Here is a 26,479-nt window from a genome sequence, read left to right as displayed (position 1 = left end):
TATATATAAAACCTACGGTGTTTGTAACCCATGTAACACAGGGCAAGTAACTCATCATCCTTCCTAGACTTGTTTCCTCTGGAAAATGGGGATGGGATGAGGCTTGAGATTAGATGGTTTCTGAAGTCTCTTTCAGACCTCGGTTTGCAGCAGCTAAGTTTGAAGTAACTAAGGCAACTGGGTTAAGAGCAGCTGAACTCTAGTCCTGGAGTCTGGAATATCTGAGTTCAAATTCAATCTCAAGTACTTTAAATCTGGAGCCCAAAGTCTCACTTATTCCTCAGAACAAGAACTCGTGATTTTTAATAGAGGTGCATAGCATCACTACCTTCCCCAGGCTAGACTGTATATAGAATTCTTGTCTCTCAGAGCCAAACCAGCTTCTTGGATTGAGCAGGGGCTGGGGAGGCCTTTTGTGGGGAGTTCTTTGTGTTTTCTATCAATAATCTTCCCCAACCTATGATTATCAGAGATTCCTATTTTAGCAGGGACTCTCTTTCCCCATAAATAGAGTAATGCCAGAGGAAAGAGAAAATGGCAGAGGCAGGGAGACCTTGCAACACAAACATAGACTGATCAATATTTTTCACTCGTGTCCAACTCTTTGCGACCCACTTTGGGGTTTTCTTGGCAAAAATATTAGAGTGATTTGCCATTTCCTTCTCTGGCTCATTTCATATATAAAGAAACTGAGGTAAATAAGTTTAAATGTCTTGCCCAGTGTCTTGCAACTACTATCTGAGACTGGATTTGAACTCCAGGCCCCAAACTCTATCCCCTGAGCCACCTACATGCCCTGAAGAGAACTTAAAGATCATGTCATCCAACCCTATCATTTTATCGATGAAGAAACTGAAACCCAAAGTAATTAAGTGATTTACTCAATGTCACAGACATTTTATGATCCAAGTCTTAATAATAACGATAGCTAGCATGTATATAGCTCTTTAAAATTTCCAAAGTGTTTTACAAACATTATTTTCTTTCATCTTCAGCATAACCCTGGGAGATAGATGCTATTATTATTCCCATTTTACAGATGAGAAAACTGAAGCAAATATGTTAAGTGACCTGTCCAGAGTTACACAGCTTGGAAATATCTGAAGCCGGATATGAGCTTGGGTCTTCTTAATTTCAGACTTTTTTATTTAGACCATAGGGTCACATTTAGAACTAGAGGAAATCTCAGAAGTCATTTTTTGTGCTATAAATGAGGAGACTAAGAAATTTTCCAAGGTTACATGAGATATGAACCAAGATCCTCTGATAATTCGGCCATACTGTGCTGCCTTAGCTAAGTCTATTAGTTACTAGTCCAGTGAATTTTCCATTAACCCCATATGGAAGATTTTAAGTTTAACATTGATGCATGTGTCATAATGGATGAATAGTTTCCCTTGTTTTGGTCTCAGTTTCTCCATCTGTATTATGAAGGAACTGGTCTAGATCATGGCTTCTTCTTAAACCTTGATTTCTTTGGCAGGGAGATGGAGCCTACAGACTCCTCAGAATAATGTTATGTTGCTTACATTCATAATTAAAGAAAATGCTGGATTTCAGTTGGAGATTATTAAAGATAAAGATGTGTATTTTTCCTTCCCAAATTTGCAGACCCTACCCCCATAAATCTACACACACACACACACACACACACACACACACACACGTAAAAAAGCATCACCAATAAAGACTTCTTGAATTGAATCTAATCATCAATAGAAACCCTAGTGGGGTACTGTGGGAAGTATGGAGAAAAAGAGAAGGACAAAGAAGGTTGGGAGCAGGAGCAGCTGTAGAATATTAATTTAAGCCAAAAAAAAAATTTTCAAGACAGGTTGTTGGTCCACCTTGCCAGAGGTTAAGGGATGGACTTAATGACCTCTTATGGTCATTTGGTGGCCCTGGATGCCCTGATTTCTGCCTCCAGACCTTCTGTAATAGTCTCCAAGATCACGCTAGACTGCCAGTTACCTTCCTTATAACAATAGTCAGCCTAATCAGAAGGAGAAAGAAAGAGCCCGTAGCTCAAGGACAGGGGGTCAGCCTCCTCACTTCTAATTAGAGTAATAAGGAATGAATTTCTGAGGAAGAGGAAGTCAGAGAGGGCAGGATCTTTACAATGAATCACCCAGGGCTGAGTGGGAAGGAGGAACAGCCTTTTGCTTCATCTATTCAAGGACTCTGTTTTGGGGATGACTGAGAATCAACTTATTCTATGAGGCAGGAAAAGGTGCTCCATTTATAATCATAGGCCTTGGGTTTGAACATCACCTGAGTGACTTTGGGCAAGAATCACCCTCTCCTTATCTGTAAAATGAGAGATTTGGATTGTATAGCCAAGAGGGTCCCTTCTAGCAGGAGATACGTGTTTCTATGAATGCTTTCTACCTGTGGGATTTGGGGTAAATCTCTCCTACCAATCTATACCCACCCCCCTTTCTTCATCTGGTTGGGTAAAATGACTACTGGGATCTCTTCTAACTGGAAATTTATGATCCTATCAAAATATAGTATTTCATTTTTTGTTTTTGTTTTTGTTTGTTTGCTTTTTTTCTTTCTCGTGGTTTTTTTTTTTCCTTTTGATCTCATTTTTTGTATGTGCCGCATGATGAATATGGAAATATGTTTAGAAGGAATGCATATGTTTAATCTATATCAAATTGCTTCCTGTCTTGGGGAGGTGGAGAAGAGGAAGAAAAATTTGGAACACAAGGTTTGGCAAGGTGAATGTTGAAAACTATCTTTGTATGTATTTGGAAAATAAAATACTATTTAAAAAATTTTTAAAAGAATTTTATGATCCTATATTTACTACTACATTTGAAAAGGCTGGGTTTGGGCCAGATCTTTCCAAAAGTTCCCTCCTGCTCACAGATACTAGTATTATATAATTTGTATTTTAAAGGTGCAGTAAATAATCAGTATTGACATATAGGATACATATACTCACTTGAGCATCATGACAATTGCCTAAGATGAGTGCTGCTATTATTCTCATTTTACAAATTAGGACTTAACTATGATGACACATGTAGAAAGCATCTCAAAATTTCAACTCCAGGTTTAGGATTTCTGTCCACAGCATCACACTTATTCTCAATTGCAATAAATAAATGAAAGCATTAGATTATATGGTCTCCAAAGTTCCCACCAATTATAACCCTTAAGATCATTAATATATGCAATAAAAGTGGGTACTGTCTTATATAGAGCCAGTCCAATATGTGTTACAAAGAACTAGTGTCCACAAGGTATGACCTGAGGAGTCCTGAAGGCCTTCACCTTCCCCAGTGAATCTTCTGATTCAGAACTGATTCATAAAAAGGACTGTAGCTGTCCAAGCCAATGATGAACATAATTTACAGGGGAATTTTTATCCAAGTACCAAATGGCTTAAATTGTCTCTGAGTTCTCTTCCAAATCTGGGATTCTGGGATTACTCCCTTAAGTTAGTTACTATGCCTAAAATTACTATAGTTAAAGTTTATGATAGATCAGATAAAGGATCATTGCCTCTAGAAGACCCCTATGAAAATGCACATTACTCCATTTACTAACCTTCATCTTGTTGTTGTTCAGTCATTTTTCAGTCATGTCTGACTCTTTGTGACCCCATTTGAGATACTGGAATAATTTATCTTTTCCCTCTCCAGCTCATTTTACAGATGAGAAAACTGAGGCAAACAGACTTTTTCAGGGTTACACAGTTAGTAAATATCTTCTACTGGATTTGAACTCATCAAGTTGAGTCTTTCTGGCTCCAGGACTGTTGTTCTATTTATTTCATTACCAAACTGCCAGCCTTCAGCTATTGTCACATTATCAGAAATCAGATTAGCTAACTGATGAGCATCATCAGGGGAAGAGATTCAAACTAGAGGATTTCTAGACAGGAAGGGGAAGATGGTAGAGATAAGTCCCTTGAGTTTGAGGGGTATCAAGAAGAAATTGACTCAGATTTGGCCATGTCATGCAATGATTTAGGTGATGGGAAAAGCAATACAGTTGGGTTTGAGTGTTCAGTAAAAGAAGGAGCAATAGCTAAAAGCCCTTCAAAGTATACTGACCTTTTCCCCAAGGTATAGCTGTGATACGTAAAGCATATTTCAACAGAGAAAAGTAGGGTTCCTACTGATGACTCTTGCAAAAATGGACCCTCTCTCTAACGTGAGTAACAAAGCATGATGGAGGCAAGGAAGATTCAGTTTTCAATAGAGCATCTCAACTGGGCAAACAAGTCCAAAAGATCAAGTCCATAGAAGCACAGATTTAGAATTAGAAGGTCTTTATGTTTCATCTCATCATAGGATTATAGGGTTAGAGTTATAGGAGACCTCAGAGCCATTGAGTGTGAACGCTTTACTTTATAAAGGAGGGAACTGAGGGTCAGGTAAACTCTCCCGGAGTCACATAGGTATTTAAAGAGTTCTTCAGATCTCCATCCTTTGTGTCTGATTGTGCCCTGCTCAGACTATAATCCCTCCATGGCTCCTCCATTTTGGGGAATGTGGGATGGACTGGGAGTCAGGAAAACTTTAGGTTGAATCCCAGTTCAGCAAACCTAAGTTCAATCCTAATAAAATGGGCATGTGCCTGCCACCTCTCCTCTCTAGTCAGCACCATTTTAGAATAGACTGTAATGGTTACTTGAGTTCAACTTCACTATACTTCTTCATTCCTGTTATTCAGGCTTTCTACAGAAGAGAGATGATGAGTTTTATTGTACTTGACTCAGGATGGCAAACCAGGAGCAATGGGCAGAATATTAGAAAGTAGCTAATTTTGGTTCCCTGATGAGGAAAAACTTACTCGTGTGGTCCCCAAGTAAGATGGGTACTCTGGGAAGTAACGAGTTCCTCCTCCTTAGAAATCTCCAAGCAGAGACTGGACAATTGCATGGCAAGTACATTTCTTTTGTGGATAGAGAGTAAATGGTTCTCAGGTTCCTTCCATTTCTCCAGTTCTGTGCATCTGGAATCGTGCCCAATTCAACAAAATATTTAATAAGTTTCCTCCATTATGTCAGATGCTGGAAATATCAAAATAAAAATATAAAATAGTCTCTGTCCTCAAGAAACTTCCATTCTATTTGTGGCATTTGGCATGTATTCAGATATGATTATTTGGATAGGGAGAAAGCCCATTGCAAGAACATCAAAGAAAGCCGGAGTCTCTAAAAGGTGGAAGTTAAGGTTAGTCTGTGAAAACAATGGCTGCTGGATGGTGCCATAATGCACAAAGTGCCTAACCTGGAGTCAAAAAGACTCATCTTTGTGAGTTCTTACTATTTGTATGATCCTGGACAAGTCACTTAACTAACCCTGTTTGCCTCAGTTTCCTCATTTGTAAAATGAGCTGGAAAAGAAAATGGCAAACCACTCCAGTTTCTTTGCCAGGAAGGTCCAAAATTGAGTCACAAAGGGTTGGATATGATTGGCAACAAAAAAGAACAATCAGGAGGGGAAGGAAGTCAGAGAGAGGGGAAGGAGGAGAAAGAGAGGAAAAAGAATGACAAAGGGAAAGAGAGACTCAAGGAGGGAGATATATAAACAATAGGTTTTTGTCTTGACATCTCTTCCATTGGGTCCAAAGCCTCCACTTCCTCACACCCCTGGCTTTCTTTGAAGCATGTGTACTGCCTCCTTCATGAAACCTTCCCTGCTCTCCCCAAAGCTTATCACACTCTCCTGCTAGAAATTACCTTGGATTAATTTGTTTTTATCGTATATATTGTATAACCACCACTACTACTATCGATAAATTGCAAGCTTTTTGAGAGTAGGAACTATTCCCAGTTTTGCCTTTATTTTCCCCAACACAGTACTTTACACATAAATGATCTTAATAAATATCTCTTACATGGAACCAAATTTAATTTGACTTTCCCGGGATCACTCTGGTCCAAAACAAAACATTAAGTTTTGAGACTGGTCCCTGATTCTCATCTTTGGGTGAATGAGAAGGTGTGAATCATGGAACCAGGCCAGGATGCCCTCCCCTGCTCCCAGCAGTCAGCCAGGCTTTCTTATCTGGCCAGATGGACACTGCTTGCCAGCCAGGCCAAGTACAAAGGAGCCCACGCTGCAAAACTGCCCATTATCTCCTTCTAACACATGCCATTGAGAGCCAGAGATTAGGTCTGGAGTGGGACAGTGGTGGTGATTTTATTTCCGATTAGGCTGGGCATACAAGCCGTTTCATGGGATCCCCAGAAAGCATCGGGCTTCGGGTGCTCAGCAGGATGGAGAGAGCTGAGGCCCGGGTCCCGTTCACTGGGGTCTGGCTTTTTCCAGATAAGTGTGTTCTTATATTTCACAGAAAAGTCATCTCAGGAGGGGCTTAGCAGGGGGGAGAGAGAAGGAAGCAGGAATGGCTGTGGCTCATTTAAGGTAGAAAAAGCAGAAAGCAAGAGTATATACATTAGCATATGCTTCCCCCCAACCTACCCCAACAGGCCTTGGGGGTCCATGTTAGCAGCACTATATGGCAGATGGATGCAGTTAAAAAGCCAGAAAGACTCGAATTTAAATCTTGCTTCTGACACTGACCAGTAGCGATGGATGGGATTCTGGATGGGTCCTTTAAGTTCTCTCTGAGTGTCAGTTTCTTCATGTGTAAAATAGAAGCAGTAAAACCTAGAGGGGAGAGGCAGGGAATATTAGTAGTTGGAAGACTGCCTTTTGAGTCAGTAATTCCTGGCTGGGGTCCCATCATGGCAGCCAGATGCCCAGTAAAGTCACTTAATCTCTAAGTGTCTTCAGGAAACTCTCAGAAAGTAAGATGCAGATGAGTTGCTAGTTTGGATCATGGGAGAGAATTTTCATGCTGAGAGAGATAAAGAGGAATACAGAGAGAAAGACTATGAGAGAGAGTGAGAGACAGAGAGAGACTAAGACAGAGACAGACAGACAGACAGAGATAGACAGAGAGAGATAGAGAGAGAAGGAGAGGAAATCAGAGACAGAGAAAGAGGAAGAAACAGAGACAAAAAGAGGAATGAGATGAGAGAGAGGGAGAGAGACATATAGACAGAGGAAAGAAAGGAAGGAAGAAAGGAGGGAGGAAGAGAGAGAGACAGAAACAGAGAGACAGAGAGAGAGAGAAAGAGAGAGACAGACAGAGACAGAGAGACAGAGAAAGAGAGAGAGAGAGGAGGGAAGGAGGAAGGATGAGAAAGAGAGATAGGTAGACAAATAGAGAAAAGGAAGGAGGGAAGAAGGAAGGAGGGGGAGAAAGAGATTCAGAAAGAGACAGAGAAACCCAGAGCAGACAGACAGAGATACAAAATCAGAGAGAAAAAAGGGAAGGAGGGAAAGAGGAAGGGAAGGAAAGAGGGAAGATGAGAAAGGGGGGCAGACAGACAAAAAAGGAGAGAGGAAAGAAGGGAGGGAGGGTAAGAAAGATTCAGAAAGAGAGAGAGAGAGAGAGAGAGAGAGAGAGAGAGAGAGAGAATTTATTAATTTACCATGTGCCTGTCATTGTACTTAAAAAACAAATACAGAAAAGACAGCTCTTAACCTCACAAAGTTTATGTTCTCAGTGGGGAGGGTTGGCAGGTGGAAGGGCTTTTCAGTAGAGGTAGAATGGTGTGAAAAATCAGGAGTGCAGCCCACTTTAAAATTCTCAATACACTTAACAGAAGTAAAGTTCATTTCAACCTCAGGACAAGCCTGTGTAAGTTGTTATTTACTCCTCTTGATGAGTCAAATCTTGCTATGTCATTTAGCATTTCTTAAGCACTGGAGTTACAAAGAAAGACCTCAAAAAATCTGCCAAATTTAAAAACAGCCCTTGATCTCAAGGAGGACCCAGAGGAAATTAATTGACATGAATTTAGAGCACTGGGTTTGGAATCAGGAATTCTCCAGTTCAAATTTGGCCTCAAAATCTCACAGATGTGTGACCCTGGGCAAGTCAATTGACCTCTGTCTGCCTTTGTTTACTCTTCTGTAAAATGGGGATAGTAATAGCATCTACTTCCAGGATTATTGTGAGGATCAAATGAAACAATATATGTGACTCTCTTAGCACAATGCTTGCTATGCGGTAAGTCTTTAACCAATACTTCTTTCCCTCCTTCATAGCTTAATGGAGGAGACAAGGTACAAGCCACTATGTATAAATATGATGCAGTCAGATAACCCGCAAAAGTAAGGATGACTGGGAAAGGTGAAGAAAGGCTTTCTGGAGAGGGTGAGAAATAACTGGCATCATGAAGGTAAGAGAAGTAGGGGCAGCAGGGAGAACCTGCTCCAGTGGCAGGGAGATGAGAAACAGGGTGTCAAGTTTGAGGAACAACAATATATAGTATAGCAGAATCAGAGAGTAGATGAGGGAGAATAAAGGGTAAAAAGACTGGCAAGGAAGGAATGACAGATGCAAAGAACTTTGATATACATTATATTACAGATCAGGAAACTGAGGCACAGAAAAGTGAAGTGAATTGCCCTGATCTCTCACAAGTGGTAAAAGCCAGAGGCCCAGGTCCTCCTGATTAAAGGCCCAGCCCCCATCCACTATTCACAGTCTCAACACAGTAAGCCTGACTCAAGGTAGTGTCCCAACTCCTCTGTTTCCTAGATAAGGACACTGAGGAACAATGTCCTCCCCACCCCTAACCCTCTCATTAAAAGAAGTCAGCTAGTTCGAAAGTCTACCAGTGTGAGGACTCAATATATATGTAAATGTTTAGAAGGAAATGAATAACAAACCATGGAGATTAGCAGGAAATAAAAGCTTCATAAAAATGGCAGTAAAGGGGAAAAATATTCCTTTCAAAATGAGAAAAAAAAGTGTGGAAGAGAAGAAACCAAGAAAATATCACAGGAAAGAGGGATGGAGAATTGCTGCTTGAGCAAGGAAGATGCTAACTGGGCCACTGGAAGCTGGGCAGAACCAGCAAGAGGGGGAAATCCCCTAGCTTTTTGCTCTAGGGAAGGCTCTTGGGAGGCTGACAACCAGAGCAGCAATATGCTAGAGTTTAGAGAATATAGGATGTTAAGGATGGATGGATACAGAGAGCATAGAGTTTCCCCAAATTCAGTTCCACATTTATTAAGTTCTGTGAGTCACAAGGCCTTGTGTTAAATGTTGGGTATGCAAGGTTCTTAGAGAACTCACATAGATCCAGAATGTCAGAATTCAGAGGGACCTTAGAACAGGGAATGTCAGGATTGGGAGGAGACTTAGAATAGATGTTAGAGCTGGGAGGGGGTCTGGAACAGGGGATGTCAGAGCTGGGAAGGGTCTTAGAACAGGGGATGTCAGAGCTGGGAAGGGTCTTAGAACAAGGGATGTCAGAGAAGGAAAGGATCTAAAGTCATCAAATGTTAGAACTAGAAGAGACTTTAGGGGATATCTGGGAACTAGAAGAGTTCATAAAACAGAATAACAGAAAAGGAAGATTCCTCAGAACGTACCATATCAGAGATTGAAGGAATTGTACAATGTAATGCTTTAGACAACAGAGTGGAAGGGGCTAGCGTTACCTCAGAAACTAGCTTGCCCAAGTCCCCTCAAAGAAGAAACAGCGGGTCATAGAATACACACAATATGCTCACATAGTGAGGCAGGAAAGAACAGGGACCAAAACTCCAGGTTCCTCAGATCTTTATTCAACACTGCTTTGAGAATCTGGGGCAATCTGGTCATATAATAAATAAAGAGCTGAGGCTGGAGTCAGGACAGTCCCAAATTCAAATCTGGGCTCAGATACTTCCTAGCTGGGTGACCCCAGAAAAGTCACTTAACCTTGTTTGCCTCAGTTTCCTCATCTGTAAAGTAAATTGAACTTGGAATTGGCAAACCGCTCCAGTATCTCTGCCAACCTATCCCCCAAAGTCCATGAAATCTCAGATATAACTGATAACTTTGAATTTGCTCTCAAAATTTTAATTAAGAAAGGAAGCAGATCAGTGATATCTTGGCTCTATTAAAAATGAAATCGGGCGATAGACAGGGAGGGTTTTTCTTTAATTATTGCCTTGATCTATAATGACGGATTAAAGATGAGAATTATCCTGAAAGAAATGCAAGGATTGCTGGTAGGCCTGAGCAGGCAACATTAGCACACCCAGAAAGAATAGTCTAAGAGATGCAGCATAAAGAGTCATTGGAGAACTGCATAAAGAACACTTTGGATGGCTGGCTAATGGGAGCATATGGACAGGAGAGGCAAGGACGGGCCTCCACAATCTGGCCTCTGCCATCCTTCCAATGCATCATGTGCTTTTACACACTTTCTGATTTAACTGGGCACTTATTTATTGTTGCTGATATGGAACTATTCATTTCTCACCTCCTTGACTTTATCCAGGCTTGCCCCTCATGCTTTGAGTGCTCTCTCTCTTCAGCTCCACTTCTTAGCTTCCCTGGCTTCCTTCAAGACTCAGCACAACTTCCACCTGCTGTGGGAAACATTTCCTGATTTCCCTCCTGCCATTCCCCTTCTCCATTCTTGCTGAGATAACCTTTCCTCCACTCCCTGTGTCTCTATTTCTCTGTTTCTCTCTCTTTTTTCTTTTTTCTTTCTTTTTCTCTCCTCTCTCTTTTCTGTTAGTCTTCTCTTTATCTTCTCTCTTCCCCCCTCTCTCCCCTCTGTCTCTCTCTGTATGTGTCTCTGTGTCTCTATGTCTCTTTTCTCTCTCTGTCTCTCTGTCTCTGTCTCTGCCTTTTCTCTGTTTGTTTCTCTCCTCCCTCTGTCTCTCTCTGCGTGTCTGTCTTTCTGTCTGTGTCTTTCTCTCTGTGTCTCTTTTCTCTCTCTATCTCTCTCTGTGTCTCTGTGTCTGTCTCTGTCTCTCTGTGTCTCTCTCTGTCTCTATGTGTCTTTTCTCTCTCTGTCTCTCTATCTCTCTCTCTTTCCTTCCTCCCTCTCTGTTTCTATCTCTCTGAATCTGTACACACATGTTTATATGTGCACACAAACACATGTGCATGTGTGTGTACATGTGTGTGTAGCAAGGAGTTCCAGAAAAACATCTTTGACCACACTAAATAATGTGGTAGATCACAGCAAAATGTGGCAAGTTCTCTAAGAGGTAGGAGTATTCCATCATCTCACTTGTCTCCTGAGGAACCTGTCTGCAGGCCAAGAAACAACAGAGCTAAACATGAAACAACTCATTGTTTTAAGCTTGGAAAGGGAGAAAGATGGCAGAGAGAAACCAAGAAGCTGTCAGGGCTCTTCCCAGTTTCCCTCAGAGATGATGTTAAATCAAGCTTCTAAGTGGATTCTGGAGTGACAAAATCCAGATAAAGGGGAAGTGAAACAATTTCCCAGCCCAGTGTAACTTGGAAGGGCTTGGGCAAAGGTGTGTTTCAATTGAGTAGAAGGGGAATCCAGTTCAGTGCAGAGCATGCCCAGGTAAGGCAGTCGGAAGCTCTTAGGCTCAGCACAGATCAGCATTCAAGGTCCCAAGACTCTGGCTTAGCAGGCCAGTGGCACGGCAGGCAAACTGAGATGCCCTCAGCCCTAGTGCACTAGGCAAACTGCCATCCCCAGAACCACGCAACAACAGACATGACTAGGCTGGGCCACTCCAGCACTGTGGGCAAATCACCAGCTCCAGGGACCTACAAAAGAAAACTGGTGATCAGGCCTCTCACCGCCTAGTGCAAAAAGCTTGAGACAGTACCCTCTGGACCCCAAAAGGAGAGCTCAACCTTAAAAATGAGGGAAAAACTGAAAACGAGTCCTGATTATAAAGCATAATTGCAGGGAAGATCAAAACACAAACTCAGAAAAGACCAATAATGTTAAAATGCATTTGTGAAAAGCCTCAAAAGGGGATATGAATTGGTATCAACTCTAAAAATTCCTTTCAGAAGAGCTTTAAAAGGAGTTTAAAATCAATTAATGGATGTAGAAGAAAAATTGGGAAAAGAAATGAGAATTATGAAAAAAAAGCCAATAGTTTGAAGAGGAAACACAAAAATTGACTGAAAAAAGAAATTTCTTAAAAATAGAATTGGTTAAATTGGGAGGGGATCTACTGAAAAAAAAATAATTTCTATAAAATTATAGTTGGCCAAATAGAAAAGAAGGTACAAAAGCTAATTGAAGAAAAGAATTCTTTAAAAATTAAAATTGGGCAGGTGGAAGCTAATGGCTCTAAGATACATCAAGAATCAAACAAAAAAAAAAAAGAAAAAAGAAAAAGTAGAAGAAAACGTAAAATACATTGTTGGAAAAACAATTGTCCTAGAAACTAAATCCAGAAGAAATAATTTAAGAATTATTGCACTATCTGAAAGCTATGATTAAAAAACAGAAAGCATGGAGAGCATCTTTCAAGAAATTATCAAGAAAACTAACCTGATATCTTAGAACCAGAAGTTAAAGTAGTAGTTGAAAGAATATACAAGTTAGGGGCAGCTAGATGACACAGTGCATAGCCTACCGGCCCTGAAGTCAGGAGAATCCGAATTCAGCTCTGGCTTCAGATACTTAAAATTTCTTAGCCGTATGACCCTGGGCAAGTCACTTAACACCCATTGCCTCAGCAAAAAAAAAAAAAAAAAAAAAAAAAAAAAAAACGAATATATGTCACCTCCTGAAAGAGATTCCAAAATTAAAAAATCCAAGGAATATCGTAGCTATATTCCAGTACTTTGAGGTTAAAAGAAAATACTGCAAACAGCCAGAAAGAAATGATTCAAATATCAAGGAACTATAATCAAATATCAAGGAGCCATAATCTAGACAAGACTTATCAGCTTTTACATTAAAGGATCCGAAGACTTGGAACATATTTTGTAAGGCAAAGGAGCTTGGACTGCAACTAAGAATCAACTACCCAACAAAACTGAGTATAATCTTTCTGAGGAAAAGATGGACATTCAATGAAATAGGGAACTTTCAAACTTTTTTGATGAAAAGACCACAGAAGAACAGAAAATCTGATCTTCAAATACTAGGAATAAAAGAAGCATAAAAAGTAAACAATTAGATAAATCTAACCACAAAATAAACAAGAAAGAAGGTAAGGAGGTGAATAGAATTTTAGAATTATTAGATCTGATAGACCTTTGAAGAAAATTGAATGGAGATAGAAAGAGATATACTGTTTATACAAAAGTTAATTGTTAGGGCATAAAAACATCACAATCAAATGCAGAAAGACAAAAAAATTGAATGGATCTGTTTAAGATCATGATGTAATCAAAATTACATGTAATAAAGGGCCATGGACAGATAGTTTAAAATTAATTGGAAATTAAATAATTTAATTTTATACAATGGGCAGGCCAAACAACAAATATATTGATTTTGGAAACAATAATTTCATCAAAGAAAATGACAATAAAAAGACTACATACCAAAATCTAGGTATGCAGCAAATCAGTACTTAGGGGAAATTTTGTAACTCTAACTGCTTACATGAATAAAATAAATAAAGAACAGATCAATGAATTGGGCATGCAAGTAAAAAACCTAGTAAAAGAATACATTTTAAATTCCCAATACCAAATTAGAAATTCTGAAAATCAAAGGAAAGATTGATAAAATTGAAAAGTGATAAAACTATTAAACTAATAAAGGTAACAGTTGTTTTTTTTTGTAAAAAATCTAATCAAATTAACTTTTTAACTTGATTAATTTGATTTAAAAAAAAGAAAACTGAAAAGGGTATCAAAACTTTATTATCAAAACTGAATCAGAACAAAATTATCAAAACTGAAAAGGGTAAAGTCACCACCAATGAAGAAGAAATTAAAACAATAACTAGATGCTATTTTGCCCAAACGTATGCCAATAAATCTGAGAATCTAAGTGAGATGGATATTTACAAAAATATAAATTGCATAGATTAACAGAAGAGAAAATAAAATATATAAATAATCCCATTTTGGAAAAAAAAAATGGGCAAACTATCAATGAACTCTATAAGGAAAAAAAAAAAACCCCAGGGCCAGAAGGATTTACAAGTAAATTTTAATAAATATTTTTTTTAAAATTAATTCCAATACTGCATAAATTATTTGGAAAAACAGGCAAAGATAGATTCCTACTAAATTCCTTTTATGACAGAATATGTTGCTGATACCTAAATCAGAAAGAATCAAAATAAAAAAGAAAGTTATAGACCAATTTCCCTAATTAACATCAATGTAAATATTTTGATAAAGTATTAACAGAGAGACTATAGCAATGTATCACAAGGCTAATACACTAGGATCAGATGGAATTTATATCAGGAATGCAGGGCTGATTCAAGATTAGGAAAACTATTAGCATAATTGACCATATCAATAAAAAACTAACAGAAATTATATCATTATCTCAATAAATGCAGAAAAAGCTTTTGACAAAATGCAGCAAACATACCTATTAAAAAACACTAGAGAATGTAAGAGTAAATGGAGCTTCCCTTCAAATGATAAGGAATATCTCTCTAAAATCATTGGAAAGCATTATCTGTAATGGGGGATAAGCTAGAGAAACCTTCCCAGTATAATCAGGGATGAAGCGAGTATGCCATTGTCACCATTATTATTCAATATTGTACTGAAATGTTAGCATTAGCCATAAGAAAAGAAAAGGAAATTGAATGAATTAGACTAGGTCCCAGCTTCTTAAACTGTGGTTTGCAGCTCTATATGAGATCTTGTACCTGATTATGGAGGTCATAAATTATGATTTATTTTCAGTAAATCTTGATTTGTATATCTATTTTATATACCTATGTGCCCAGGGTCGTGTAAAATTTTCTCAGGCAAAAAGTGATCATGAATTGAAAAAGTTTAAGGTGGTCTGGAGTAGGTATGAGCAAACAAAAGTATCACTTTCTCTATATGATCAGACAAGAGACAAAGAACATTACGAAATGTAAAATGGATAATTTTGATTACACTTAATAAAAAGCTTTTTTTTTTTTTTTTTTTACAAAAAAAGGTCAATGCAACCAGGATTAGAAAGAAAGCAGAAAGCTGAGGAATAATTTTTATTGCCTGTGTTTCTGATAAAGACTTAATTTCTCAAATATGAAGAGAATTAAATCAAATTTATAAGAAAACAAGTCATTCCCCAATTGGTAAATGGTTAAAGGATATGAACACGCTGTTTTTAGATGAAGAAATTAAAGCTATCTGTAGTCATATGAAAAAAATGCTCTAAAGCACTATTGATTAGAAAAATGCAAATTAAAACAACTTTGAGCTATCACTTCGTTCCTATCAGATTATCTAATACAATATAAAAAGAAGACATGGGAAAATTGGGACACTAATGCATTATTGTTGGACCTGTGAACTGATCTAACCATTCTGAAGAGTAATTTGTAACTAAACTGTGCATACCCTTTAATCCAGCAATACTCAGTCTGTACATCAAAGAGATCACAAAAAGGATGAAAGGACCCACAGGTACAAAAATATCTGTAGCAGCTCTTTTTATAGTGGCAATGAATTGGAAATTGAGGGGATGCCCATCAGTTGGGGAATGGCTGAACAAGTTGAAGTATATGAATTTAAAGGAATAATATTGTGCTATAAGAAATGATAAGCAGGCAGATTTCAGAAGCATAGTTTTTAATTTTGGGGGGGAGGTTGTAGATTTTTCCTTTTCGTTTGTTTCTTCTTTTACAACATGACTAATCTGAAAATATGTTTACATGATTATATATCTTATATCAGACTGATTGCTGTGTTAGAGAGAGGGGAGGGGAAGGAAGGTAGAAAGAAAAAATTTGAAACTCAAAATCTAATAAAAATGAATGTTGAAAACTCTCTTTACCTGTAATTAAAAAATAGAATACTATTTACCAAAAGAACTGGAAAAGGAGTTTGACAGAGCTGTATATTGTCACCTTATTTATTTAACTTATCTGTAGAGTACATCATATGAAAGAAATGCCAGGCTGGATAAATCAAAAGCTGGAATTAAGGTTGCTAGGAGAAATATCAACAATCTCACATATGCAGACGCTACCACTCTGATGATAGAAAGTGAAAAAGAGTTAAGAAGCTTCTTATGAGAATGAAAGAAGAGAGTGAAAAAGCTGGCTGGAAACTTAACATCTAAAGAATAAGATCTTGGCAACTAGTCTCATCACTTCCTGGCAAATCGAGGGAGAAGAAATAGAAGCAGTGTCAGATTTTATATTCTTGGGTTCAAAGATTACTGCAGATGGCAACTGCAGCCATGAAATTAAAAAACGCTTGCTCCTTGGAAGAAAAGCTATGGTAAATCTGGATAGCATACTAAAAAGCAGAGACATCATCTTGATCACAAGGCTCTATATAGTCAAAGCTGTGGTTTTTTCAGTAGTGATGTAAGGTTGTGAGACTTGGACTATAAGGAAAGCTGAATGCTGAAGAATTGAAGCTTCTGAATTTTGATGCTAGAGACTTTTGAGTTTTTTTTGGATAGCAAGGAGATCAAATCAATCAATACTTAAAGAAATTAATTCAGGTTATTCACTGGAAGGTCAAAAGTAACTACATTACTTTGGCTTCATAATGGATACTTGAGACTCATTGGAAAAGACCCTAATGTAAGGAAAAGATTGAAGACAAAGAAGGAGGACATGGGAGAGGATGACATAGGTAGATAGTGTCATGGAAGCTACAAACTTAACAATGGATAGATTTGGGGGGTGGGGGATAGTGGAGGATAGAAGAGCTTAGTGTACTGGGGTCCAGGGGGTCATGAAGCGCAGTTATGATTGGACAACAAAAACAGTGTTCTTTTACCATCTTGGCTGCTCTTCTTTGTATACTCTCCTGCTATTCAAAGACATCCACAAAGTTGAGTACTCCAAACAGAAGATAGCTCAAAAAATATTCTCAGACCAAAATGGGATTGTGCTTGTTCAGTCATTTCAGTTATGTCCAACTCTTCATAACCCCATTAGGGTTTTCTCGGCAGAGATACTGGAGTGTGTAATTTTATTGAATAATAAAATAATATTATACAATAACCTTGTTTAGAGTTGCTGAGAAAATGTGGTCATACTTTATGTCTGTATGCATATTACCTAGCAAGGTGCGAACAAATGAAACTCAGAAACTGGAGTCAATGTGGCTTTGCTGGAAGAGAAGGAGTGGAAACTTCCATGACAGTGTTGGCTGGGTCTCCTTCCTCTCCAATCTACCCCAACAAGCACATACTTTGACAGCAAGAATAGAAGAAATGTATTTATTTATTTGTTTGTTTGTTTATTTATTTTGCTGAGGCAATTGGGGTTAAGTGACTTGCCCAGGGTCACACAGCCAGGAGGTGTTAAGTGTCTGAGGTCAAATTTGAACTCAAATCCTCCTGACTTCAGGGCTGGTGCTCTATCCACTGCACCACCTAGCTGCCCCCCACCCCAAAGAAATTTTGTGTGTGTCCTAGAAACATCTCCAGATCACCTGTTGACAATGTATGCTGTGAGGAAAAGAGAAAAGGAATAAGCATTTATATGATATTTATGTGCCAGGCACTTTGCTAAGTGCTTTACAATTATCATCTCATTAGATCCTCACAACAATACTGGGAGATAGATATTATTATTATCCCCATTTTACAGTTGAGGAAAATGAGTCAGGTAGAGGTGAGATGACTTGTTCAGGATCACAAAGCTAATAAGCTAATGAATCTGGATTTGAACTCAGAACTTCCTGACTCCAAACCTAACACTCTATGCATTAAGGCTTTCCCAAGCTGAAGTAAGATTCTCAGAACCCAGAAAATTAATATCACGTTTAAAGAGAACCTCTTGACCCCCTCCATGTAGTAGAAAAAGGATTTACATGGACCCTGAGTCAGTTAGCCATTTGCCAGCTCTACTTTCTAAGCTTGAACCTATTTTCCATTAGAAAAATGGACTTGTGGAAGAGTGTCACAGCTTTGTGGGGAGCAGAAGTTTTATCACAACTATTCTTACTATACCACCTTAATAAATACTTCTTTCATAGAGCTACTTAAAGCTGGCTAATTAAATGAATTTTTGACTGATAGTCTTGGAAGATTCACAAGGTGGGAGCTTGAGTCAGCACCATAAGAGATCATCCCAGGGGTACCCTTTGAACCCTTGGTAGAGATGAATAGCTAAGTTCTGGAAAAACAATTCATCAGTGGAACTGGGTCTTTTAATTAGGATCATCAGAAGTTTATATGGACTAAATTCCACTTGTAATTATGAAGTGAATTTTCTCAACCAATGTGTAAGAAAGAATATTTAACCTATTAAATTTCATCTTATTAGATTTAGTCTAACTTTCCAGTCCAACAGATTCTGTTTGGGGGATTTTGGTTCTTTTACACTGATTTTTTTTTCTGAGATATTATCTAGCTCTCTCACCTTTGTGTCTCTGCAAATTTTATGGGCATGTCATCTATGTCTTTATCAAAGTCATTGTCAGAAAAAAATTAATATTAAACAGCACAGACACAAGTACAAATCATTAGATGGTTCCACTGGAGTCATAGTTCCAAGTTGACATTGAACTATTTAGGATGATTACTTGAACAGCTGTTTCACCAATTTAAAATCCATGTAATTGTACTGTTGCCTAGCCCACATTTCTCTATCTTTTCTTGAAGAATAGAAGAATGTTTATAAACACTTTAAAAATCTTGACAGTATATTTAAGATATTTTTCTGATGTTCCAATTGAGTAACCATCTCAAAAAAATGAAATGAGATTAATGTTGCATGACCTGTTCTTGATGAAGCTATTTTGACTCTTTATGGTCACTGCTTCCCTTTCTAGATGTTCATCAAATGTCTCTTTTAAAGAATATCTTAGAATTTCACAAGGAATAACAAGCAAATTCATAGTTTGAAGAGTCATCCCCCTCCTTTTTTAAAATGCATTCTCCAATTCAGTGGGCACCCATTCTCTATTTTCTTTTTAAAATCTTTGGCTCAACAATTATATTGTTGTTTTTGTTGTTATTCAGTAAGGTCTGAATCTTTGTGAACCCATTTGGGGTTTTCTTGGCAATAATACTGGTGTTATTTCCAATTTTCTACTCTACTGGATCACTTTTTATCTAAACTTTCTACTGTCTGTCCATCTTGGATTACCCTGTGTGTCCAAGCCCTTCTTCCATGACAAGGCAGTCATCTAAGAGGGGACACACACACACACAAACACACACACACACATATGTCTATATACAGATATATATATATATATATATATATATATATATATAATATGTATATATGTGTGTATATATATATATATATATATATATATATATATACAGGTATTTGGCTAATGTGGGCATTAATCCATAATATCTACATACAATCCATAATATGCCATATATTCACACCAAAAAGGAAAAAAATAAAAGGAAATAAGCCAGTACCAAAGTATGTAATGTTTCTGGGGACAGTGAAAGAAAAACACTTGTCACATATCATGATGGGAGGGCAGCACAATTGTTCACTAGGTAGCTTTGTTAAATCCATCAAGGTCCAATAGCAAGAATTATTTCCTGCTTAAAGACAAGCACCCATTTCAAGACAGAAGAAGAAAGAAGGAGAAAGAGAAGGAGGAGAAAAAAAGGAAGAGGAGGAGAAGGAAGAGGAGGAGAAGGAAGAGGAGGAAAAGGAGAAGGAGGAGAAGGAGGAGGAGGAGGAGGAGGAAGAGAGAAGGAGAAGGGGAAGGAGGAGGAGATGGAAGAGGAGGAAGAGGAGAAGGAGAAGGAGAAGAAGGAGGAGGAGGAAGAGGAGGAGGAGAAGGAGAAGGAGGAGGAGGAGGAAGCGGAGGAGGAGGAGGAAGAGGAAGAGGAAGTGGAGAAGGAAGAGGAAGAGGAGGAGGAGGAAGAAGAAGAAGAAGAAGAAGAAGAAGAAGAAGAAGAAGAAGAAGAAAAGAAGAAGAGAAAAAGGAGGAGGAGGAAGAGGAGGAAGAGGACAAAAAGGAGGAAGAGGACGAAAAGGAGGAAGAGGAGAAAGAGAATAAGAAGAAATATATATATATATATGTATATATATATATATATATATTACTATGTGTCAGACAATGTGCTAAACATTTTATAAATATTATCTCATTTGATTCTAACACTCTGGGAGATCAGTGTTTCATTTTACAGATAAAGAAAGTGAGACAGACAGACAGAGGTTGGTTCAGAATCCCATTGCTAGTAAGTAACTGAAGCTGAATTTAATTCAGGTGCTCCTGACTCCAGGTCCAGTGGTCTATCCACTGCACCACAGAATTGCCTCCTTGAAGTCATAAGCTAGCAGTTGATGCTGAAAACATTCATTTCTTAGAATCGATATTTGGAGCAATGTGCTCAAGGAAGGAAAAACATCCAAAGCAAAAGAGACATGCAAAGAAAGACTTGGGATCCAGGCTCATGCTCACTAAGACAGTGCATGTTCTCACTGCCATGCATATTTAATGACCTAAGTTGTTGCTGAGGAGGAGTAAGAGAAAAATATCCATTCCCTTCTCCAGAAATTTGAGGGATTCAAAAAAAATCACTCAAAAAAGGAAAAAGAGAGAGGAAGCAACTTTGGCCACTGCTTATAAAGCAAACCAAGCAATGGACTCTTCTTGACTCACTTTCCAATCATATTCCACTCAGCCCCTCTGCCACAGGGACTCTAGGACCAACTAAGAGACCCTGGTCCCACCTTTCCTTTCTTTAGCAAGGGGACCAGAGCACTTATGGCTCATTGGCAGGAGCTAGGGTATAGTTCCATCCTCACGCATGAGCCATAGGGTGATCCCTCTCCCTCATCTACAAAAGATGGAAGATTCCAGAGAAGAGTCAGGGCAAGGATTCTAAACTGAAAAAAGGCATGTTTAGAGCAGAAACAGCTTTCCCCATAACCTTATAGCTCTCACTGAGGGCCCTAATCCAGAGGTTTTCAAATCCAGCTTCAAATACTTAGTAACTATGTTGACTCTGAGCAAATCACTCCATTTGTCTCAGTTTCCTCATTTGTAAAATGAGAATAATAATAGCATCTATTCCTCAGGGATGTTGTGAAAACCAAATGAGATAATATATGGAAAGCACTTAGCACAGTGCCCAGCACATAGGAGACACTACATAAATATTAGCTATTAGCATGATGATCATCATCTCACTGAGACTCCTAATCTTGGATTTTATTTTGTTTTGTTTTGTTTTTTTACCATACTCATAATCTTCTGGGGAAGAAATCGTTTGTCCTTTGGCCTCTTTTGTAATATTTGGAGATGCATCCTTGAATAGTAAAAAGAAAATAGGATTCTAAATGAGCAAAATGGGATTTAAATCCCATGTCTGACACTTACTAGTTGTGTGATCACAACTAAGTCATTTCCCTGCTCTGGCTCTCAACGTTTTTCTTCTCTACAGTGTTGGATTTGAATGAGATGGCTTCTAAAGTTCCTTCCAGTCTTAATGTTCTCAGCATTTCTGCAAATATATGCACACCCACAATCACTTTCCCTCTTCTCTATTATTACCTGATATCAGACAAAAAATACAGTGGGGGAAGGGTTAGGAAATGAAGGACTTCAGGACATGAAATTCACTGAAAGCCAAGTTACCCAAGTGATGACATTATGGAAAGACCATTGGTCTCTGAGTCAGAACCCCACAGGTCAAGCCCTGGATCTGCTTCTTACAACTTGGGTGATCTCACGTTAAGTTGCTTTTCCTTGTTGTGCCTCAGTTTCCACATTTGTAAAATAAGAAGTCTTTACTATCTAGCTCACAAGAATATTTGAGGAGAATAAATACTGCTAATATAGAGGACAAAAGGTTATAGATTTAGAGATGAGGTTCTGGATTTAGAGATTTAGAGACTGGAAGTCATCCAGTTCACCCCCTTCATTCTGATTGTAAGGTTACATGAATGGGAAATAAAGGAGCCAAGGTTTGAACTCAGGACTATGACTCCAAAGTCAATGTTCTTTTTGTTCCATACTTTGGTACATGCTCCATGCCTGGAATACTCTTCCTCCTTTACCACCTCCCTATTGTTGTTTTTTTTTTAAATACCAACTAAAGACCCATATTTTACTAGAAGGCTTCCCCATCCCCTCTTCATTCCAGTGCTTTCACTCTGTTAATTATTTCCTACTTATATTTTATTTGTCTGTATTTTCATATTGTTTCCTTCACAGATTATGAGCTCCTTGAGGGCTGGAATTGACTTTTGTCTCTTTTTGTATCCTCAGTATTCTAACACAATGTCTGGCAGAAGTTGTTGTTGTCTCTTCACTTTTCAGCCATGACTGACTCTTTGTTACTCTATTTGGGATTTTCTTTACAAAGACACTGGAATGGTTTGCCAATTTTTTCTCCAGCTCATTTTATAGATAAGGAAACTGAGGCAAACAAGGTGAAGTGATTTGCCCAGGATCACCCAACTCGAAAGTGTCTGAGGACAGATTTGAAGTCAGGAAGATAGGTCTTTCTGAATCCAAGTCCAGTGCAATGCTCTATTCACCGTGACATCTAGCTGCCCAGAACATAGTAGGTACTTAATAAATGTTTTGGGTTGCTACATGGTGCAGTGGATAGAATTCTGGGCTTAGTTGGGAATACTACTTTTCATGAATTCAAATCCAGCTTCATATACTTATCAGCTGAGTCACCTCAGACAAATCACTTAACCTTATTTGCCTCAGTTTCCTCATCTGTAAAATAAGCTGGGGAAGGAAATAACAAATCACTCTAATATTTTTTCCAAGAAAATGCCACATGGGATCAAGGAAAATTGAATGTGACTGGAAAATGATTGAAAAACAAATGCTTATTAATTGATTGCTTGATTAATATTATTCCCTATAGAATGTTTCCTGATAGCAGATATTTCATTCTGTATTCCCCAGCCTTCAGCAGAGCATCTGATACATAGTAGGTGTTTTAAAAATGCTTGTTGGATGCTCAATTGTAAGTACTTTGTAGACTTTAAGGAACCATAAAAAAGTGAGCCAGTATTATGGCTAACATGATGATATCATCTTTGTAAATGCAGTTCAGATAGAAATTGTCGGAGGACATCTCAAACCTGCTAATACCTGTCAGGCGGGCAGGCAACAAACATTTATTAAGTGCCTACTATCTGTGAGGTACCTTGCTTGCTAAACACTAGGACTACAAAGAAAAGCAAAAGACAATATTGCTTTCAAGGAGTTCAGTCTATTGGGGAGTCATCATATGAATAATCATGCACGTACAGGATATGGACCAGCAAATTTTGAGATATTTAACAGAGGGAAGTCCCTGAGATTAACAGGGAAAAGAAAGACTTCTTGTAGAAGATGGAATTCTGGCTAGAACTTGAAGATTTTTTTTCTTCTAGTCTCTATGAGAAGTAAAATTGTAAGGTTTTGTTTCCACAGTTAAAAAGTTTCAGTCTCACCAGCCTCTGTCTCCTTGCTATGGTAGAAAAGACTTTGTTATAAGGTTTATGGTTAGTAACCCTGACTGAAGAGAATTAAAGAATGTCTTAAGTCGACAGAAGTAATCATAGGTGCTGACCCAGGTTTATGCCCCGGGGGAAGCTAAATTTTTAATTGAGCATGCTTAATAAGCCTTATGTATATTAACTTCTCTCTTAAGGAGGAGCCATCCACCATTTTTGAACATATGATGATGTGGCAATGGGAGGGGGAACATGGAAACATATCAAGGAGTGTATATAGAAGGAATGTCACGAAATAGTAGATTTTGGAAGGGTCTCCTCCAATGGAAATACTGAGGAGAGGAGGAAGCAGGACAAGTTTATGAAACATAACTAATGGCTTCTATAAATTGCATTTGTGCCCTCTCAAAGTGGCATGGCACTGCTTCTTACTTTTTTAATTTTTAAAGCTTTTGATTTTCAAAACAAATGCATGGATAATGTGACAACATTGACCCTTGCATAGCCTTGTGTTTCAAATATTCCCTTTGTTCCCCCCACCCCCTCCCCTAGATGGCAAGCAATCCAATATATGTTAAACATGTTAAAATATATATTAAATCCAATTTGTAAAAACATATTCATACAATTCTCTTGCTGCACAAGAAAATCAGATAAAAAAGGAAGGTAAATGAGTAAGAAAACAAAATGCAAGCAAACAACAAAAAGAGTGAGAATTTATATTGTGATCCACATTCAGTCACCCACAGTTCTCTCTCTGGGTGTAGATGGCTCTCTTTATCACAAGATCACTGGACCTGGCATCAATCATCTCATTGTTGAAGAGAGCCACATCCATCAGAATTGATCATCATATAATCTTCTTGTTGCTGTGTATAATGATCTCCTGGTCCTGCTCATTTCGCTCAGCATCAGTTCCTGCAAGTCTCCCCAGGCCTCTTTGAAATCATCCTGCTGGTCGTTTCTTATAGAACAATAATATTCCATCACATTCATATACTGTGATTTATTCAGCCATTCTCCAATTGATGGGCATCCACTCAGTTTCTAGTTTCTTGCCACTACAAAGAGGGTTGCCACAAACATTTTATGGCACCTGCTTCTTACAAGAAACATATAAAACCTTTCTCCACTTCAAAAATTTTGATCTGAAGTTTTCATTTTTAACAGTCTCTTTTTTTTTAAGCTTTTCATTCTTTGTAATATGATCATGAGTACTTGATATAACAATATCTTTTATAAATGTTTTTCAGTCAATTAACAAGCACTTTCTATACACCAGGCCCTGTTTTTACTTTTTTAATGGATTATTTTATTATCACAATAATTATAGTCATCATAATAATAGCTAATATTTATGTAGCTCTTTCAGGTTTGCAAAGTACTTTATATATATTTTTTTGATCTTTTAAAATGTGTACTAATATTTACTGATCTTACAGATGAGGGAATTGAGATTAAGGAATTTGTCCAGGGTCACTTAAATGATATATACCTGCATCAGAATTCAAACTCAGATACAATATCCTGAATTCTAGGAAGAGGATACTGTTCATTAAGCTGGCATAATTACAGATAGTACATGAAAATACACTAAGGAAACAGGTATAATCTACTACAAGGCACTGATCTAGTCCAATCCTCTGCCTCCAGACTGGACCATCCTTAGGTCATCCCAAATATAAGGCCCATCTCTATAGATCTGAGACTGTGAGGGAGGCACCAAGTCCCCTGGCAAACCTTGAGGGACCTTCTCCTCCACCAGTATGAGTAAAAACATGAATTACAGACACCAAAAGGCACCTTGGCTGTTCATTTGTATGTAGCCTCCCCTGCAGACTGTCAACAATTTAATTGATCCAAAAGACGAGCTCGCCTGCAGCTACGAAGAAAAAAAAAAAGAAAGAAAGAAAGAGAAAAAAAAGGTCCTTGGTGTTAATTGAGACATTTACTTTGAACATGCCAAGAGCCCCAGAGTGTTTGTTTGCATTATGATGAGGACTGGTTATCTGCCCGAAGTTGGCTCCATTCCCTTTCACTTAGGAACATGATGACTGAGGAAGGGCAACCCCCAAGGACCAAACAACCTGAGAAACCAGAGACACAGAATCTCAGAGCTAGAAGGAACCTTAGGAAGCATCTGGACCAATCCTTGTTTGTGGATCCCTTCTCTAACACCAAAACATGGAGGATAAAGAGGAAGGGGGAAAGGGAGGACAGAGAGCAGGAAGGGGAATAGGAAGAAAAGAAGAAGAGAAAGAGAAAGAGCAGAAGAAAGATAAAAAGAGAAAATGGAATATGGAAGGGGAGCAGTAATGGAAGAAGAAATAGCAGCAAGAAGGGGAGGAGCAATAAAAGAAATGGAAAAAGAGAAGGAAGAAAAGGGAGATGAAGGAGGGAATAAAGAAGAGAATGAGGAAGAAGAGGAGGAGGAATAGATGAGAAAGAAAGAAAGAAAGAAAGGGAAGAAGGGAGGGAGGGAGGAAGGGAGGGAGGGAGGAAAGAAACAAAGAGAGAGAGAGGAAGTAAGGAGGGAGGAAGGGAGAGAGGGAGGAAGGAAGGGAGGGAGGGAGGAAGGAAGGGAGGGAGGGAGGAGGGAGGGAGGGAGGGAGAGAGAAAGAAAGAAAGAGAAAGAAAGAAAGAAAGAAAGAAAGAAAGAAAGAAAGAAAGAAAGAAAGAAAGAAAGAAAGAAAGAAAGAAAGAAAAGAAGGAAGGAAGGAAGGAAGGAAGGAAGGAAGGAAGGAAGGAAGGAAGGAAGGAAGGAAGGAAGAAGAGAGAGAGAGAAAGAAAAGGAAAATTAAGCACAATGCTAATATGAGAACTAAAACTCAAATTCAAGCCTTTTGACTTCAAGACCAGCCCACTTTTCATACCCTAACAAACAGAAATGATTAACATAACTAAACCTGAATAGACTTAGCTAAAGTTGATCTATAGTTGTTTCTAGAGATTCAACCAGCATGATCCCCTAGCAGGATCACTGCTTTAGACGTTATAAGGCTCTTGGAAACTCATTCAATCATACAGGTAAGGAAACTAAGGTCTAGAAAAATATATTGTAAGAGTTTCCACTTTAAAGGAAGAAAGGAAGCAAGCATTTCTTAAGCACTGTTATGAGCCAGATACTAAACTAAGTACTTTGTAAACATGATATAATTTGATCCTTA

The sequence above is a fragment of the Sarcophilus harrisii genome, chromosome 1 (genome assembly GCF_902635505.1).
Source record: "Sarcophilus harrisii chromosome 1, mSarHar1.11, whole genome shotgun sequence".
In the NCBI taxonomy this organism is placed as follows: Eukaryota; Metazoa; Chordata; class Mammalia; order Dasyuromorphia; family Dasyuridae; genus Sarcophilus; species Sarcophilus harrisii.
The sequence above is the reverse complement of the archived record's forward strand: the minus strand, read 5'-3'. Positions refer to the sequence as shown.